Source organism: Myodes glareolus, chromosome X (assembly GCF_982192425.1).
Source record: "Myodes glareolus chromosome X, mMyoGla1.1, whole genome shotgun sequence".
NCBI lineage: Eukaryota > Metazoa > Chordata > Mammalia > Rodentia > Cricetidae > Myodes > Myodes glareolus.
Window position 1 is genome coordinate 146,688,147 of NC_142053.1, and position 5,706 is coordinate 146,693,852.

Genomic DNA, 5,706 nt, shown 5'->3' on the forward strand with positions numbered 1-5,706 from the left:
AAATAAGAAATGTTGAACTGGACAGGGAATTAAGAGAGAAAGTGAAGCACCTGCAAAAAAAGAAAAAAAGAAAAAGAGAAAAGTACAGTGATGCAGAGTGTGACTCATATAACAAATCCTCACCCATCCCTGGAACACAGACCCATCCTCACAGTCCAGTTCTCTGGATTTGCATTAATGTTTATAAGCATATACGCAATAACAAAACTTTCAGTCCTACAAGCCCCCATGCCTAACTCAGACACTATCTCCAATCCAAAGGAAAAGCTTGTTTTCACCAAAGGAATCTCACTGGGTATACCAACTACTCTTTAGAACAGGCACCATCTGCATCTGTTTCTTGTTTTTCTTCTTTGGCCCTTTCTCCTTGTATTTTGTCTATTTTACCTATTCTGTTATTTTTTTAATCATCTTGGGATGATACACAGAAGATTTGGTGGGAACTTTGTAAATGATTTTGCCTGTCTTTTGGGTTCTGTCTCCTTTATAGTACTGCACACATTTTCCTGTCAAGACATCCATGTCTGCTTCCTCTTCTGGAGGACACTCTGGCATGATGTGGAGGTTGACTTCAGTGTAGATGGTGGTAAAGGTACAGGACAGTATCTTTCTTGTTTGAAATGTAGAACATGGTTGTAATGGTTGGCACCTCATCTGGGGCCACCCCACTCAACTCATCCATAGAGCCTGATATGAGGTGGAGTTTGCCTTGAATGTAGTCCTTCAGGAGGTCATAAATGTACAAGACAAGATCTTTCTTGTAGGTAGTATAGAACCAGGTCTTCATGTTCGGCACTTCCTCTAGGACCATCCCTCTTCACTCATCCTTAGAGCCGTTTGTGCCCTCAAATATATGTTTCACTGCTTTGTCAACTGTGATATTTGCAAATGAGTGTTTGTCACCTGAGGAAATGCCATTTTATTAGGCAGTATCCTAAGGTTTAAAATCCTTTTATCATTGTGAAGCTCCAGTCTGTAGACACAATCAATCCCATCATACTTCAACAAATAGACAGAGGGGTTTGTAGGCAGTTGATCTAGAATGATGGCATCCCATTGGGTGACTGGTTCATTGCCTTCCTTCCATCCATGAGAAATTCTGTGGCCGACAATATTCTCCATGGTCTTGAAAGGCCTGACCGGTTTTTGCTTCTGGAGAGGTGAGCCATCCCTCCTCTGGAGTGTTGGCCCACTTCTCATACTCAGAGGCATCTTCAACATGTCTTTAGACCTAGTGCAGTTGGCTACAGCACTCCTGGACCACTGTCTTGTGGCTATTGTTCTGTGCTTGGGCTTCATACTTATCCTATCTCTGAGATGGAAGAACTCGACTCTTTAAATTACATATGAAGTCATTGCTTCCACCATGAGTGCCTACAAGGAAAAGAAGGAGAGGACATGAGGCTAAGACTCTTTTCTGGAAGTACTTTGTTGCAGGTGATAAAGAGAGTGCTAAATAGGTTTGGATGTGTAAATGTAATTTTGTCATAAGACAATAGCAGGAAAATTAGCAAAATATTCTCTACAGCTCAGTTTATCTGTCTCAGAGATGCATTCTTGCTGCTCAGAGGCAATTCCCCTCTGTTGGGAAACCTGCTTTCTGACTGAGTAGGTCAATGAGAGGAGGCAGTATGCCTATCCTCCACATGAGTAATAAAAATGTGCACAGAATGGCAAAGAAGCCAGAACGACAGTCATACCTCTCCTTTTACCCTCAAGCCATGAGTCAGGTGGCTGCACACAAAAACACTTGCCCAAGATCATGGCACTACTGACTGCAAGCTTTCTCTATTGTGTCTCCTGATCTAGACTCAGGTTAAATACATAAAGTTATTCTGTGAAAGGAACATTGGGCCACTTTAGCTCTTAATGCAGGGACTTCTTTATTCATACATCCCTGACCACCTCCCTTTGCCTGCCCTATTGTCTGGGAGGTTCTGGGCCCAGGAACAGTTCCTTCTCCTGCACGGAGGAGATCCACTCAGAGTCAGTCACAACAAAGTTTAGACCAAGATGCCAAGACTCTCCTGGCTGCATTTGAAGGACAGGTAGGGCAGGCACCAATGCAAGAATTCCTCCTACCATCTGAAGGGCAACATAACTACACCAGAATCCAGGGATCATGCAACAAGGAGAATTGAACAACCTTCTCCAGAAAAATATAGAAGAAATCGACTTTAAACGGAACTATATGAAAATGATAGAGGAACTTAAACAGGAGGTGAAAAACTGCCTTAAAGAAATGGAGATAACAAAAACAAAAGCAGATGAAATGAGGAAATCTCTCATAGATAACCTAGAAAATCAAAAAAGAGCAAGAAAAAAGGTAAGGGAAACAGGTCAAGATTTGAAAAACAAAATGGAGGTAATGAAGAAAACACAAACCGAGGGAAAGCTGGGTATGAAAAATCTGGATAAACTAACAGGAACTACAGAGACAAGTATTACAACGAGGGACAGTGGAACTGATATACTGGGAGATTACCAATGCCAGCTGAACTGGGGGTGATGGAGCATGTGATCAAACTGAATACTCTGAATGTGGCTGGCAATGGGGACTGACTGAGATGCCAAGGACAATGGCACTGGGTTTTGATTCTATTGCATGGACTGACATTGTGGGAGCCTGGTCTGTTTGGATGCTCAAATTTATATACCTGGATGGAGTGGGGAGGACCCTTGTCTTGCCATGAAGCAGAGTACCCTGACTGCTCTTAGGACTAAGGGCTAGAGAGGGAGAGATAGGTGGGGAGAGGGAGGAAAAAGGTAGATTGGGAAGAAGTAGAAATTTTAAATAAATAAAATAATCATTTAAAATAAAAAAATAAAAATAAAATAACAGATCCAGAAGCTAGATGTGTACTTACTGACTCTCTGACAGTTGAAATATTTTACATAAGAATACAAGAAGAAATGTGACCTTAAGATTAGAGACGCATCAATGGGTGACTGGTTCATGCACACTGACAGTTTTCAATCATTTGACTATAATACTGAGGCGTGGATAAGAAAAGCAATTTCCAAATATTTGAAGAAATATCAAGATACAAATGGTTTTAACTGTGGTAGAATACGACACCTGGATTTTAGACAATGCATTCTTACAAATACTGTTTCCTGTGGGAATTACACAAAGAGAATGTCCCAAATTTCTGGACCTTTTCAAAGATGTGGCAAAGGCATACATTTTTTCAATGAATATAGATAAACAAGGGTCAAACAAGGCATCCAATTAACATCAAAAACTTCTAGGTAGGGCTCTCACAGTCCCCCAGGTCAAACATAATCCAATCACTCCCACACTGTGGGGTACTTGTCTCCCCAGGAAAATTAAAATATCCAGTGCCTGTTGTAAAACCCACACTGTTCTGGATTAATGAATAAACAAGAAGGATGAATCAAACATTGCAATAGGATCGAGAACACATATATTTTGGTAGATGTCTATGCATGATCAAAACTCAAAGATGAGAGTCCAATTCCATAACATTTTAATTGATGGATTACTGGTCATGGGAAGTAATGTGAAAATTTTTACTCCAGAGTCTTGGCATGTGAATTGAACTCTTCAGGAGGCAGATGTTCATTTATTAGGAATTGGAGTCCTATCTCAAGGAAATCAACACCAGATATTGTTTGGATATATAGGACCAGAAAGAGAGAGAGGAAATCTGAGGCCATATGTGACTAAGTGAGAAGTGAATCTATGTGACTGTGATCTGTTGCAGCAAAGGAATATGCAATTTAAAATTCCTGCAGTCTCAGAAAAGGAACATAAACCTACTCATATTTCGGTGAAGTATATTGCAAGATACTATAAATCTTTCAACAACCATTCAAGTTATGCAAATATAATAAATAACAACTAGCATAAATTCAGAAGATATCAACAGCCTACCTTTAAAATTGTTAACAAAGGATCAATATAGGTTAAACAATGGCCTTTAACAAAGGAGAAACGATGGGTTTTAGAATCAGTGTTATATGAGAAACTAGATGCTCAGAAAACTCAAGAATTAATTCTGTATTAAATTCTTTGTATTTGTAGTTTTAAAGTAATATTGAAGAGAAGGCTCTTCTAAAAGGGGAAGTTTAGTAGACAACATGGTGCTAAGATTTTGTAAGTCATCCATTGTAAATAATATACAAGCAATTTCCTAAATTGGTAATTTCTATCAACATGGAAGACATTTTGCTATCTTATTCTGATATAGAATCTGTAGAAAGAATGTTTGAAGGAGTAAGAAACATTTGCCTATTTGGGAATTACAAATTGCTCCTGGAACAAATACAAAGAGGACAGGATATAAATTTTCTTGGATATAAATTATGTTTAGAGAAAAACAGAATATATAAAGAGCAAATAAGGAGAGATTTATTACAAACTCTTAAAGATTTACAAAGATTGCTAGGACATATTTCCAATCTGCAGCACACATTTGAGATTCCACCTGATCTAATAATTTATTTATTTAGAACTTACATGATAACAAAGACATACATAGTCCTACCAAATTAAAATTGGTATTGAATAGACTTATCTTTGATTGAAAAGAAATTCCAGAAGGTACATATGGATAATGTGGACCCAAATATTAAGTGTCAAATTCTGGTCATTTTACTCTCCCAATAAGCCCGTACAGGAATTTTGATATATGTAAGATATTTTTTGGAATGAATATTTCTACCAAATTTCCTGAGTAGTGAAAAATAAATAAAATATAATGATGTAAAAACACAACTGACAGAATACAGACAATTCTCCCGCACCACTTTTCCCTCTTTAAATAAATAAACAAATAAATAAATAATTAAATATACAAAGGAAAATATTCATAGTCCATATTTTGGGAATATGGCTGTAGTATTCCAGGATACTTCCAGCTCTTTGGGGGCACTGATAATCTTATGGGGACCTAAAGGAAATTGAGAGTTATGATCAAGTCATGACTAAAGTGTCCTGTGAGACTTCATCATTTCTGGCAGCAGTCTGGAATTTGTACTGGATGAAGTACTCTGATATCAGGCCATCTGTTCTTACCAGAGATTTCTCAGGTGGTCTCCCTTGATCAAAGTGCTACATGAGAATTGTCTGTATTATGTCAGTCATCATTTATATAAATGGTGGCTGGTCAGGCAGGAGGTGTATGTGGGAATACCAGACAGGAAGTAGAAATGATGCAAGGAGAGCAGGAGATTTCTGGGGAGGAGGAAATTGATTCCTCCTACTTTTGACCAGATCACCGAAGCAGGATATGATCTGACCCACTGAAAAAGGTACTGAGCCACATGGCTAATATGGATCAGAAAAATGGGATAATCAAGATGTGAGAGTTAGCAAGTAAGAGACTATACCTAATGGGCCAATCAGCTTTATAACTTACGGACTCTTCTGTGTTATTTTTTGGGGGCTAAACAGCTTGGGGAACTGGGCAGGACAGAAAATCCCCAACAAGTAGGCCCTTCATGTTACAACCCAGAAAGGACTGGTGAACTTGCTTAAATATGGGATGATCCTTGGGGGTTCCTGACTCATGAAAGTGTCTGCATATATTCTGCAGGATACAAAAGAAAGCGAATGGAAAACTGCCAATATAGGTGGAACTGTCTTTGAAATTTCATGCTTCATTGAAGAGTTTGTTGGACAACAATCCTGAAGACGGATGCCCCATTGGAACAGCAGATCTTTGGGTGACTGTCCAGGCA

The 5,706-nt window shown here is 38.8% G+C and overlaps 1 pseudogene; it reads right to left on the reverse strand.

The window, feature by feature from the left end:
- Positions 1 to 531: 531 nt before the first annotated feature.
- On the reverse strand, positions 532 to 1,326 carry LOC148117527 (spindlin-2-like; annotated as a pseudogene).
- Between the last annotated feature and the right edge of the window lie 4,380 nt (positions 1,327 to 5,706).